The following is a 15,757-nucleotide window of genomic DNA, read 5'->3' as shown; positions in this document are numbered from 1 at the left end:
TTTCTTCACTCATAAAAATGTTTCTGTCCTTAAAACTAATTTTAAAAATATTAAGCACACATGCCTTTTTATCCTTGAAAAAACACGTAAAATAATTCTTTACGAAATAAATGGAGCTTGAATTTTTATTCTTACTATACAAAAAAAGAAGGAAAAAAAAACACTCATAATTTCGTTTTTATTCAAGAAGAGTTTTCAAAAGTCATCAGGTTCAATTGTTTATGATTTCCTGTTCAAGTTTTTATTTGAATAAATTTATAGTTAATTAGGGAGATTTTCTTAGAAATTATTATCCACGTCTTTTTACGTACGCATTTTTTTTCCATGAATAATTTAGAAAATTACGATTTAAACTGCTCAAAAATTTCTGAATATACTTCCACAAAAGCATTTTTTACTAAGAGCTCAACTCAACAACCCCGTTATTGTTTCAAATTCATCATTGATATTTTTCTTCTTAAAAGTCAATATCTTCTATAAGTACAAAGAACGTTTCAACAAATATAATTATTACAGTTCTTTAAGTAATTTTAGTTTTTTTTAAACATTTAAATCGTAACAAAATGAACAAGTGCCTTGACATAATCCTCTACACTCAAAAAAGAAAAGAAGAAAAAAAAGAAGAAGAAATCCTAAGAATACTGATTAAGTGATTCAATAAGAAGAAATAAATGACTCAATAGCAAGAAATAAACTTTCAGTTTAAATTAAAAACAAATTTTATCTGCCCAATTTCTCTTGGGCTTGTCTTAAATACTTCATGATAAAGATTAAGATTTGTTTATTTGGCAACATCTAATCTTTCTCTAATTTTTTTGTTACTCTTGACTTGAACTTGAAATAAAAATCTCCACAAAATTAATTAAAACTTAATTTTTTTCTACAATAATGAATAAAAATCGATGTATAAAGCCAAAAAAAGAAGAAAAAAATTACAAAAAAAGCACTTATTTATTTCTAACTCTCGAACAAATTGGAACTTTGAAAAATAATCACGCATTCTTAACGTATAAAAATGGCTCCGGCATGTTCAGCTTCGTAATTGCATTTCTGCTGGCAGCAGATTGGCCCGCATGGTATCTTTTTCTACTAAGAGTCTGAAAGTTAATAATTCTCGAACTTACGATCGAATGTAAATTTTCTTTTATTTCATCATACTTCTTGTAAATTTTTCTGCAGACCTTTAGGTTTGTAAATCCAATAGCTTTGCACAGCAAAAGAAAAAGATGAATGAGTATTGAAGTTTAAAGTACGCTAATTAAAAAGTTACACATAACTTATTTTTAGTCTAAAAAAATAATAAACAACAAGTTAGTCTAACAATAATTATTGCTCCAATCTTTTTAGCAGCTGGGAAAAGTATGGGAGATTTTGCGATCCCTCTTTAGCTGCTCAACATCCAATTGCATAGATTAAGCAGAATAACAAGCTCGTTCTGTCCTTTCGCCATTTGCAATTAAATTCAATCAGAAACGAAAAAATACTGCTTGTTGCAACTTCTTCCTTCCTGTGCTATCTGACAAAAAATATATAATACAGTGGCCTGCTCCAAGGTATATAATTTTCCTTAGTCCATCTCCAAACTAAAACTTTATTTAAATCCATCGAAATTGGTAAGTTATAAAATCCAAAAGCAATCAGAAGATGCTGCAATAGGGCAACAGCAAAAAAGTGGTTTACAGTAAATAGTAATGGTAAAATGCTAAAACACAATTAACAAAAAACAAAAAGCGAGTGGAAAGTTTAAAAAAAAATAATAAGATAATTTGGAAGTCTGTTTTTAGTACCGTCATTCGGGGCTAATTTGTGCAGGATTTCGCAGTTTTTGAACTTTGACATGTAAAAAAACTATGTTAATTCAAAATTTAGTAAAATTTATCAATATTATATTCATAACTGGACTCAGACGAGTGAATTTGATAAATATTGACATTATTTGTATGTAACGAATAATAAGTCAAAACATACCTTGCACAAAGTAGCCCCCAAATGGGGCTACTTTGTGCAGCGATAGGAATTCAGTTTAATAATCATGTTTTTAGTAAAATATTGATATAAAACTGTTAAGAAAGTTAATTGTTGACATTTTTAAAGACAAAAACATCAAGATATGCAAAGATATTAGTTTGAAAATAATTTTCAGCGTTAAGAAACCATTTTTTGAAGAATTTTTTTCTTAAAAAGAATGTTTATTTCAAAACATTTGAGTTTAAACAAAAGAAAACCATATACATTTTTAAACATTGAAATGGATGAAATTTTAAAAATAATAATTATTACATATTCATTAACATTTATAATATTGTTAAATTTGAACATAACATCCTTGAATGAACATGACAGAACTTGCTCTTCAGTTTCTGTCAAAATTACCCGATGTCCTATAAAATATATTTTTATGTGTTAAATCGTTTGATTAAGTCATTAGAAAAATCTTTGTAGAAGAAAAATAATAGTTTACCAGGAAGTTTCACGTGTTTCTTGTGAATTTTATTAGAGATAGTATTTCTGTGGATTTTGTACTTCCGAGAAGCTTCTGCAATCGACATACCACCAACAACTGCTTGCAAACATTGTTGCAGCTTTTCTAAAGTGTAATCACGGTAGTTTCTCGTTCCAGGTATTTTTTTATAACGTCTGACCATTTTTCTGTCGAAAAAAAAAACGAATGAAACTTTGCACAAAGTAGCCCCAAAGTGCATTTTTTTTCATTTTCCGTTTATTTGTTATTAATTTTCAAATTTTTTTAACGCTAACATGATATAATTGTTTATTAATATATAAATAAAAAATTTTGCACTTACGACAATTGTTTTATCAACGTCTTTGCATTTCACAGCTAAAGTTTCCACGCACACTTTTCGACATCCGACGTCCTCGGAAAGTTGTTGACATTGGATGAACGAAACACACTCTGAGATTGTTTTAAAATTCGAAAAAATGTTTGTAGTAATAGAAGAGACTTCTATCTTCAAATTCCACACATTTTTAACGTGAAATAAACATAATACTGAATAGCAGCACTTGAAAAATGCCAAATTCGAATTTGCACAAAGTAGCCCCCGCTGCACAAAGTAGCCCCGAATGACGGTAGTAGAAAATTACATATATAAAACAAGCATTAACCTACAGTGCGAAAAATAAAAAAACAGACTCTCCGGAATAACTTTTGAACTAATGATCGGTTTTTTATGTTCTATGACTCAATCTTAAAGGTTTGAGGGGGTTATTCCAAATATGCTAATGAATTAGTGCAGACGATATTCTAAGTTACTAAAAAAACCAGACAAAATCTAATCTAAGTAATGAAAATCTATGTTCTGATATTCTCAGACACAAAAAGTACTTTCTCTGCCTTTTTTCGACTGATTTGAATTTTTGTGCCCAGAAATATAATGGGTAGCCGCAGTCTGGGAAATATGGTCCCAATATTTTAGTCAGGAGAGTGGTCCAAATTTTAAATCCCTTAATGATAACCTAAATTTTTGGGAATTTTGTTAGGTCTCAAAAATGTTTTAGCGAATTGAAAAATTTTTGTACTTAATTATAAAATTTGTTTACCCAAAAATAATTTTATACAATACATAACTTTTAGTAAATATTTTTTTATTTGAAATTATTTTACTTAATACTAATTTTGAATTGTATATTTTGAATTGTTGTTGTAAAGTACAATTTTTTTTACATTATTTTAAAGGAAAAATCAATATGAATTTTAAGAGGCAAAATACGAAGTTTGAGTGAAATCTTTCAAATATGTTTTGAGAAATAAAATTTCAAAAAAAATCGTACTTCGATTTTCTCGGAAGTTTTCGACCCATTTAACTCAAAATTTGTATTTTGCAATATAAAATTGCATTCTTTAAAATGAGCAATCGTATACCTTTTAATTCAAAGTGTTTTCAACTATTATTAAATAAAATAATAAAAAATAATAAATATTAGCTAAAAGATATATTTCAGATGGAATTATGTTTGGATAGACGAATTTTATAATTGCTTGCAAACATTTTCCAATTTGCTTAAAAATTTCCCGAGATGTAGTGAAATATGCCAAAAATAAAGTTAACACTAAAGAGTCACACTTTGAACCACTTTTCTGTCCAAACTATTCGGACCATATTTCCCAGATTGCGTCTACCCCTTATAATTTGGGAGTCAAACATTCGAATGTATGCATGTTTCGAATGTATGCATGTTCGAATGTATGAATGAATGTATGTTTGTATGTTTATGCAGAAAAAAACACGTTTTAATGCCTGTTTTCTTAACTTAAAATGCTTAACTAATTAGCATATTTGAGATTACCCTCTCGAATGTTGAGTTCTAGGACGCGAAGATCCGATTATTAGAACAAAAGTTATTAGAAGTGGTAAATTTATTTCATTTCGCTGAGAAAAAAGTTTAAATTATTATATTTTTAGATTAATATACCATCTTTCCATATCAATGGGTTTTAAATTTTGTTTTATTACTTACGAAATGCCTATTAAAGAATGTCAAATCTATCGTATTAAATTAATGGTTTTAACAGATAACGCTGTTAAAGAGGAAACCATGTAGTAGTACAGCAAGCGGGAAAGGAAAAAGACAGAAAATATTAGGAAAAAGATCAGGTTTCAAACTTAAAAGCAAACAATAGATTAAAGCAAATAACAGTCTTCAGATAGTTCATTTCATTGATTAAATGTAAATCCCTTTAATAATTTTAGCTCAGATTTCTTATTTTTAATCATCAAGTTAATATTTGCTGCTTATTTAGGTTCTTGCTTGTTCATTTTTGTTTTACATTTAATTATTTCTGCTTAGGTATTAATAATTCTTTGAATTCGTCAGACTCAAAACTTCCTTATAGTGAATTAAAAAACCCTCAATCAAAGGAAAGGTTGACGTAGTTTATACGACCAAAAAATAATTATTGACAAAAAAAGTTATGTAAAAAATAGTATCGCGAATATACAACAGAAAACATAAGCTATCAATTAAAACGTCAAAATTTCTTTATAAGAACAAAAAACTCCAAAAATATTTTTTGTAGAAAGCGCATCATACCTCTTATATTTATTTTAAGTAGTTTTGAACTTAAGTCTTTTATAAAACAATATTCTCTAATTCGCCTGCAATAAAAAATAGACTAGGTATTTCGTAATAGATATGTTCAACATGCTTAGGCAAAGGAAGAAAATATGTTCATTGACCATTGAAAATTAAAAATTAAGAAAGAAATGTTAGAAATCCAATCGAAATCTGACGAATTATTCATAAAATGAAAAGTGGAATCTGATTTATAGAAATCAATTTAATTGTCTGCTCTAACAGATTATGTTTAATAACTCAATTCAAATTCCACCTTCTTGTCAGGCCTATCTTATCAATTTAAAAGTAACTATTGTTTTTATAGTAGCGTAACTTCACCCATTAAATAAATAGAGTTAGCTTCATTTTCATATTTATATCAATTATTTCTATCTCATTTTATAACTAGTACATCGCCAGTTTATTTATCATATAAAAAACCAAAACTGGGACAAGGTAGGAAAAGCTTTATGTTAATTGGGCAATATCTTGAAATGAACTAAAAATTCAAATAAAGCCCTCTAATGGTAAAATAATGTGCACCGAAATATTATTGTACCATTAGGAATAACCGTTTGCAATTTCTAAACAGCATCATTAGAATCTCATAAAGATTTGTCTTGTTTATTATTTTCCTGCTAATTACCAAATAACCTGTTTGATTGCTCTGATATTTCAAGTAGGATTCAGTTTTCTGTAAAAAGTTACAATACACGAGACAGAAAAATTTTTTGTAGGCTCATTTTGAAAACATAATAACATCAAATATTTTCCTTATGCATATTTTACAAAATTTTTAACGAATCTGCCAAACGCCTTGATGATTTAAATGTGACTTTTGATGTTTTAAAATTAATAAGCGTTTTATTGTTGAAAGGATTTTTTTTCTCATTGTACACCTCTGTAATTTATTTTTAGTTTTACTTTTAGTATGTGTTTTCTTGCCGCTTTTGGTCTGAATGGTGGCGCTTTTTGCGCCCATGCCCCAGGTCATGGCATGGCAGGCAATGGCAACGTTTACTTAGTTTTTTTATTTCTTCAGTGGGAAAATAAAATGAGTACTTGATCTCCAAACGCTGGGGGTTTTGCGTTCGTTTGACTTATCAACCGGGACATTTGTTTCTGCATCCCAGTGCCTAAGATCAAGAAAACTGATATGGGCACAGATGGGCTTCCTGGGATGTCACATCACTGAGTTTTGCTTAGTGGGTGTCTTAGATAAAATAAAATAAATAGTACGACATCAGAAAAACCAATTACAGTTTAATTTTGTTTTAGAAATCAATTATGATTTCTAAACTAACTAAGTATAATAATAGTAAACTAAGAATAGTAAACTAAGCGAAAAGCGCCTCGTATGAAAATGTTGCATGGTATTGTAAAGTTTAAAAATATTAAAGAATTTATAAAAGCAGACGATTGTAAAGTCTAAAAATATTAAAGAAATAATGGGTTTGCAAAATCATAATTAAAATAAAGTAAACGCATAAAGAGATAAACTTAAAATAAAAGCAGACGATTAAATTAGAAGTCAATATTTAGAACGACAGAGTTGTTGATTCTTTTTANGATAACACTGTGTTAAAGAATAAACCAGGTAGAAGTGCAGCAAGAGGGAAATGAGAAACACAAAATATTAAGAAGACCAGGCTGCAAACTTAAAAGCAAATAATAGATAGAAGCAAATTACAGTCTTCAGATTGCTCATTTCATTGATTAAATGTAAATCCCTTTAATTATTTTACTTAGATTTCTTATTTTAAATCATTAAATTAATATTTGCTATTCATTTAGGCTCTTTCTTGTACCTTTTCGTCATACAGTAAATTATTTCTGTGTAGGTATTAATAATTCTTTGAATTCGTCGGACTCAAAACTTCTTCATAGTGAGTTAAAAAGCCCTTAATCAAAGGAAGGGTTGACGTTGCTTATATGACCTTAAAGAAATTATTGACAAAAATAGTTATGTAAAAAATAATATCGCGATTATACAACAGAAAACATAAGCTATCAAATAACGCCAACATCAAAATTTCTTTATAAGAACAAAAATCTACAAAAATATTTTTTATGGAAGGCGCATCAAATCTCTTGTATTTATTTTAAATAGTTATGAACTTAAGTCCTTAATAAAACAATGTTCTCTAACTTGCCTGCTATAAAAAATAGACTATTTCGTAATCGGCACTTAGAAAAAAGAAGAAAATATGTTCATTCACCATTGAAAATTAAAAAAAGGGAAAGAAATGTTAAAAATCTAATCGAAATCTGACGAATTATTCATAAACTGAAAAGTGGAATCTGGTTTATAGAAATTAATTTAATTGTCTGCTCAAACAGATTATTTTAAATAACTCAATTCCACGTTCTTGTAATGTCTATCTTAGCAAATTAAAACAAACTGTTATTTTTATAGTACCCTAACTTCACCCATTAAAACAAATAGAGTTAGCTTCATTTTCATATTTATATAAACTATTTCTGTCTCATTTTATAACTAGTACATCGCCAGCTTATTAATCATATTAAAAACCAAAACTCGGACATGGTTGAAAAAGCTTTATGTTCATTTGGCAATATCTTGAAATGAACTAAAATGGGCTTGCATCAATATTCAAATAAAACCCTCTAATGGTAAAATAATGGGCACCAAAATATTATTGTACCATTAGGAATAACCGTTTGCAATTTCTAAACAGCATCATTAGAATGTCGTAGAGATTTGTCTTGTTTATTATTTTCCTGTAAATTACCAAATAATCTAATTGATTGCTCTGATATATCAACCAGGATTCAGTTTTCTGTAAAAGGTCACAATATACGAGACAGAAAAATTATTTGTAGGCTCATTTTGAAAACATGATAACGTAAAATATTTTCTTTGTGCATATTTTGCAAAAATTTTAACGAATCTGTCAAATGCCTTGATGTTTCTAATGTGACTTTGGATGTTTTAAAATTAATAAATGCTTTATTGCTGAAAGGACTTCTTTCTCATTGTACACCTCTGTAATTTATTTTCATTTTTACTTTTAGTATGTGTTTTCCTGTCGCTTTTGGTCTGAGTGGTGGCGCTTCATGCGCCCACGACCCAGGTCATGGCACGGCAAGCAAAGGCAATGTTTTCTCAATTTTTTATTTCTTCAGTGGGAAAATAAAATGAGTACTTGATCTTCAAATGCTGGGAGTTTCGCGTTTGTTTGACCTATCAACAGGGACATTTTTTTCTGCATTCCAGTGCCTAAGGTCAAGAAAACTGATATAGGCACAGAAGGACTCCCTTTGCTGTCGTGTCACTGAGTTTTGCTTAGTGTGTGTCCTCGATAAAATAAAATAAATAGTACAGCATCAGAAAAACCAAATACAGTTTAATTTTGCTTTAGAAATCTTTCAATTATGATTTACTAATCGAAAGGCGCCTCGTATGAAAATGGTGCATGGTAACATGTCTAATGGTTTTTTGAAGGGCAAAAAATGAAGAAAAAACTTATTATTTGGTTTAGTGCGTAATTTAAAAATATTTATAGAGATTATCTTTAAAAAATGTGTCTATATACGCAAAGGAGAATTATGTTAACGCCTATTGCTTTTAGAAAATATTTTCAAGACCGTGATATAACAACTGTGACATTACAGTTTTGAAAATAACTTTAACCAGACACATTCTTGGATGTTGGAGCTTAACCAGGGAGGAAATTTAGTCTAATCTCTTCTTTGTCATTGACTTTCTTCAAGTCAATAGTTTTCTGAACCTATCCTGACGTCGTAAGAGCTTTGGATGAATTAGAAGCAACAACACTCAACCCAACTTCATTTGGAGAAAAATACCATCATAGATAGACTAAACTAGAATTGGGGCTAGACTAGAACGATCGAATTGGGAAGCAGCCAGAATGGAACTGCGAAAGCAATTCCATCTAGGGTAAACAAGTCCCCCGAACAGGGGATGAGATCTTACAGCTTTAATACAAATTTAAGTGGTATATAGAGTTACTTAGAGATTTTTCAAACATATTTTAATACTCAAATGCGCCTAATGTTCACACACACTGCATTTTTAAGATATTTCGAAGCCGTGACATCACAACTGTGACATCATATTTTTGAAAATAACTTCAACCACGTGGATTGACACCTAAAAAGAATAATGGCATGTAACTTTTAATTTCTCAACACATATAAATTTCACTTTATAACCATTGCCAGCCATGTTTTATTCGAAAAACCATTTAAATACACGTTTTGATCAATTTTATTCTAATTTTTAGGATATACCAAATTTATTTTTATTTTAAAAACTAAAGCTGAAATATTTCCCTTATTAATATTTTCATTCAAAATTTTCAGCAAATATTTTTACTACCAAAGTTTTAATTTTTAATTAAATAGATTTATTTTAAATGCCAAATTTCAGCTAAGTATTATAATATAAAAGCAAACAGATTGATCTTGCATTAATTGAGACAAGCGTTTCGAAGATTTGGCCACGTTAAATGAATAATGAACTCCTGCTTAATGCTTACATCCGCTATTCATAGAATTTTAATGACGCCATTGTTCAGAATTCAAATGAATCTCGAAAGGGGAGTTTCGATCACTTTAATTCCTTTCCTTTAACAATGATAATGCAGCAAGTTTTAAGAGAGGTGATAAGACATGAATATATGCTTCAAACAAGAAAAGAAAAGAAATATATTAATAGATTGAAAACGTACAAAATGAGTACAAAATTGTTCCAACTACGTCAACAAATGCAGGATAAGTTTATACAGCATACTATTGATAACTTTACAGGCACTGTTTATAATGTAGATAATGAGAAATTTGATTAGTAAATGGGTAGGAAAGTGACATTTTATGTTGATCATTGTAATTTTAACGAAAGTTTAATATATAAGGTATGGGATTAGCATACCTAAATGGCTGGATTGTAAATATTTATATATTTGAAATAATTACACTTGTAACAAAAGTGTAATATTCAAATTTTGAGAGAAAATACCATTTTTTCCGCTATAAATATTTAATGTGAAGCATTTTCGTTAATCTGAAACTTAGTTCATTCTACGCGTTTTGTAATTCTAGACTTTTAATGCTTTATAAAACTTCACAGAACCATTCGTTAAGTTCTTGCAGTGGTTCAGGTGTTACAAACAGTATCTTTAAGGCAACTTCATAAAATAAAACTGATGTCTGCTGTTGTAGTTTTATTTGATTTCGTGCATTATCTGTATTACTATGCAAAATAGTTTCGAAAATAATTGCGAATATTTTATAAATTCTTTGTTCATGTATGCTTACTCTGAATTTAAATTACCAATTCGTAAAAATTATTATTTTATAGAAAATCTCAATTTTAAAGTCTTATAAAACTTGACATTTAATGCAAATCATAGAACATAGAAATAGAACTTGAACTTAAATATACAAAAACTTACGTTTTACTCAATTCTGTAATTCGTAATGACAGTAAATTAGTTTAATGTTACAAATTTATGCAGAATTCATATATTTTAAAATGGGGTTTTAGAAATTGTAATAATATTTTTCAATTTATTTTTTTGAAGCAGAGCAGTCACGCAGTGGACTGATAGTAAGGACGAGGTTTATAGTAGAGTACCGAAATCGAGCATCAATAGCTGCAGTCACTACGCGGGTGGGGGATCGTTTTCATTAGCCCGCGTGGAGACCAAGGGTGCACGGTATCGGTCCTCGTTAAACTACCATGGCATAAGAGCCATCCCCTCTGCAGAAAATCAAAATTGTGATCGCATGTCTTCAGATCATCGTCAGGGATACTTCCCAGTGCCTCTATAAAAGTCTATTGCGCAACTCTAATGCAACGCAAATGAAGTGCGCCTACCTACCTTATGACAGAGGAAAAACTTATACGAGTTAAATAATTCACTTTCCACTTCATCACAACTCTATGTATGTAACAACACAGTGAAAACAACATACGCACAACACATAACACCCACGTATAGACATAATTAGGTTGCTTTTGTTGAAAGAACAGAAATGTGATCGAGGTCTTGGCGCGGGAATTGGAATTAGAGGTAATTGAAAAGATGATTTAATCCAAGATACAGTATTTAATTGTAAATATTAGAGCTTGTGAAGAGGAAGAAACTAAGTTGCTATTAGGAAATATTGTTAAGAGAAAGAAGCAGAAGCGAAAGAAATCGAAAACAATCAATGTCGGTTGAAGTAAGAGTTGCATGTACATTTGAAAATAGAAGAGACATTTAAAAAACAGATTCATTTATAAATCCGTATTTTAAACAAATTTTATCCTTCAAAACTAAAAACCCGCCTCGTTCTGATTTTAAAAAATTTAAACTTATATAAACTTTTCTTCACTTTTTTTTATTGGCGATCCATGCTATCTCTTTTTTTATTTATTATTTATCTTGCTGTTTTACATGGCACCACCAAGAGAAGCATTGAAGAAGCTCCTTAAAGAATATGAAGCACTTTCGTACTTTACCAAACAATGATGACTGCCTTATTAAGTTCCTCTGGCTTGTAGAAATTTTGTATTGCAACGAAAGAACAAGCAAAAAACGCCCCCAGTAAATAGCTCAAAGTGTTCTAAGGAATAATAAAAAAAAAACCCAATTGATCCTCTCAAAATAATACTTCAAGCATTGTGCTTAAAAATCTAGCTACCTTTAAAAATACTCTCAAAATTTGCACTTACTTAAAATTACATCCGTTATAATATGATCTGTTGTATAATATGATCCGTTATAATATGATCCGTTATAAGTTGATCTGTTCCTTTGTGCAACTCGTCAGGGAAATGCGTTGTAGTATAATTTCAAAGTTGTAGTGACAACGCCCACTTAGTAAGTTTTGGACTCTTTGGCGTCTTCTCTGTTAAATACTTTAAAGGATACGTCACCTCTTCCCCCGGTGATCCTTGTAAACATTTATTTCAGCCCTGCTTCCTTTTCAACCGTTATCCAGTTACCTTACATCCTGTTAAACTAATATTGATAATTTATGTCAATATATAAACTTATTATTATCAACTTTTTATCAACTGATGTATTGAATTTTAACTATAGTTTAAATTCTGTCCGGCAGCCACTAAATCACACAAACCTACGTAAGTATGAGTTCGGGACATTTCAGCATAGAGGGCAGCAGAAGTATTAAAATTATTTTCATCTTTGTCATGAGATAAGATAAAAAAAACGAATTCTAATCCTCCATTTCGTGGGGTATTACTTCCTCACTAGTGGCTAGGTGGCGCAGTTGGTTTGTCGTCGGCCTTCTGAGCCCAATTCTGCGGGTTCGATCCCCGGCCCAGACACCGGATTTTCGGGATGCAGAAAATCCTCAGCGGCCATGTCGTANGGAATTTAGAATTTGCCCAAGAACTTGGGGGGGGGAGATGGGGCCACTGATTGAGCTTAAAAAACTAGCAACCTTTTAAAATACACTCAAAATATGCACTTACTTAAAATTACATCCGTTATAATGTATCTGTTCCTTTGTGCAACTCGTCAGGGAAATGCGTTGTAGTATAATTCCAAAGTTATAGTGACAACGCCCACTTAGTACGTTTTGGACTCTTTGGCGTCTTCTCTGTTAAATACTTTAAAGGATACGTCACTTCTTCCACCGGTGATCTATGTAACCACTTATTTTAACCCAAATAACACCACGACTGCTTCCTTTTCAGCCCTTTACCCAGTTACCTCACATCCTGTTAAACTAATACTGATAATTTATGTCAACTTATAAACTTATTATTATCAACTTTTTATCAACTTATGTATTGAATTTTAACTATAGTTTAAAATCTGTCCGGCAGCCATTAAATCACACAAACCTACGCAAGTATGAGTTCGGGACATTTCAGCATAGAGGGCAGCAGAAGTATTAAAATCATTTTCATCTTTGTCATGAGATAAGATAAAAAAAAACGAATTCTAATCCTCCATTTCGTGCTGTATTTCTTCCTCACTAGTGGCTAGGTGGCCTCAGTTGGTTTGTCGTCGGCCTTCTGAGCCCAATTCTGCGGTTGCGATCCCCGGCCCAAAATTCCGGTTAAAGNATCATTTTCATCTTTGTCATGAGATAAGATAAAAAAAACGAATTCTAATCCTCCATTTCGTGCTGTATTTCTTCCTCACTAGTGGCTAGGTGGCGCAGTTGGTTTGTCGTGGGCCTTCTGAGCCCAATTCTGCGGGTTCGATCCCCGGCCCAGACACCGGATTTTCGGGATGCAGAAAATCCTCAGCGGCCATGTCGTATGATTATGCGCATGTAAAAGATCCCTGGAGTGCCTTATTGACTCGTGGCATTTCCGGCAAAATTAAATTCCAGTGCACTTTAGCACCCAAATAGAGTCTCGGTGCTGCCATCTAGTGTGGCAGAAACTAGACATCCAAATTAACATGGCCAACGGTATCTCACCCATTGTGGTAGTCCTGAAAGAGTGGATACCAATTTTGGAGAGCGCACTAGGTCTGCTCATCCGGAAGACTGATTGTGTAGCTCATAAGAAATTAAAAAAAATACTTCCTCACTAACCTCTCGAGCCATAACTTGTATATCTAATAATTTATACACTATTGCTCTTAAAACGCAAACACCATCACTAACAATCGGTATGATAGTATTCCGCACCATAGCATCGTATGTTTAAAATTTCTACAACCATTTTAGAAAGGATCAAATTTAATCTAAATAATTACTTCGTAAATAAAATTTCATTTCTATAACTATGCAAATAAGAAAAAACTCCTTATGTATTACTAACTATTCAGCACTACTTAAAATATCACTAGAAACAAAAAAATTAATCTAAATAAATGCTCAATTTATATTTAATTTTCACACTGGTTAAATTATTACTTCAGACAACCTAACAAAATGAATAATAACTATACTGTTTCCAATAGACAGAATTGCTAGCATGACATAAAAGAAATATATATATAGATAGATAGATAAGGGTTTTGGTAAAAACAGTGCAAAAGTAGGGATTAGTTTTTAATCATTTTATTTTAAAAGAATCCTTATTGTTTGGATTAAAAGCCTGATAATAATCGGCAGGAACATATCAGTAAAAAACAATGCACTATAAATATTGAAGAAATATGTATGCAAATATATCAGTAAAAAAGGCAAACAAAAATATGTTATTTAAGCAAACAATCGCGGATAGTATGATACAAAATCTCTCTGGAAAGTTGTTGTTGTTGTTGCTGTTGTTGCTTATCCTCTAATTGTCTGACGAGGTCAGACAAGATCCAGTAAGTTGTTGACCCTCAAAAAGTCGATTACAAGAAGTGGAGAAGCATATAAGTCCTCCTTGGAAAGGCCCAAGCAGTCGAGGATATGTTCTGCTGAGGCCTCTCTCTGGAAAGTATCATCTTTCAATGAAAATTTATTCTGTAAATGTCAAAAATCTCTCTAAGGTTTTCTTTTATTGTTTTTATAAAGTGGGTATTCAAAAAAGATAGTTTCTCAAGTTGCATTTCTGTTCATATTACGTGAAGTATCAAAGATATCTGGATTTTATTTCAATATTTTTGCTTTCTATGCTGAAACCATATCTTTCTTGGCAGAGATGTAAATATTTAAAGTTGAGTAGTCCATATCACAGGATTTCAATCTTACAATGTTTATGTTTGAAGTTTCAGTCACTTTTTACTGAATAACTTATTCTTTATTTTTATTGATCAGTGCAACATTTTTTTTTGTAAAGTCAGAATATGTATTAAATTTGGAGTGATTTACCCTGATCAAAACTAAATATTTCTTTCTAGCTTTTCGTATCGCTGTCGAAATTTATTGTTGAACAAAGAAATTAAATCATATGATTTTCACAAACATTAAATATTTAGTTATGTTTAATTATAAGAAGTGGGGAATTACTAATCGTTATTATGGCACTGCATTTGCTCATTCAACAATATGTATTTTCTTGCCTAACCTTGTTAGAAATGGAAGGAAAGTGTTGCTACCATGAGAGCTGCAGTCACGTGTACCTCAGTATAATTACCTAGAGCTAATCCACCCACTTTATGGAGTTTTTTTTTATTCAGTATATGTTGCTGATATACATAAAAACCAATACTATATCAACAGAGTTGATACCCATTTCAGATTTCCCAAGCACTTGCTAGAGAACTTTTTTGATTCTTTAGTTGCAGAGAATTTTTGTTCATACAATTTTAATAAGAAACCCTCATAGTACTCACAGTAAGTACTATGAGGATTAAATAGGATTGTGAGTAAATAGGATTAAGATATGTCATTCTTTTTCAGATAAAATGTCCACTTTTTTAGAAAAATCAGTTTATTTTTCTTGGGCCTAACAGAATTAAAATTTTGTTAGGCCTAAGAAATTGAGAGTACGCGTGTTGTGCCTTACAAGGGAAACTAGGGAAGTGTGACTCGTCAATTTTGAAATAAACTAGTGGGCGGTATGCCTTATGAGGAATAATTTTAGGGGGAAACATTCGTTTCGGCCCATAGAAGGTTCTGTGAGAGGTAAAAAATAATTCAATATATAGAAAAATCGGTATTTTATTACTTTAATGCAGACTATTAGTTATTGTAATTGTCTCATACTCCAATTAATTTTGTGGTACTTTCACGTACTATATAATGCATATTTATTGTCAAAATTGATTTCGAAAATTTTATATATCTGTAG

This window comes from Parasteatoda tepidariorum, chromosome 3, assembly GCF_043381705.1.
Source record: "Parasteatoda tepidariorum isolate YZ-2023 chromosome 3, CAS_Ptep_4.0, whole genome shotgun sequence".
NCBI classification, from domain to species: Eukaryota; Metazoa; Arthropoda; class Arachnida; order Araneae; family Theridiidae; genus Parasteatoda; species Parasteatoda tepidariorum.
The sequence above is the reverse complement of the archived record's forward strand: the minus strand, read 5'-3'. Positions refer to the sequence as shown.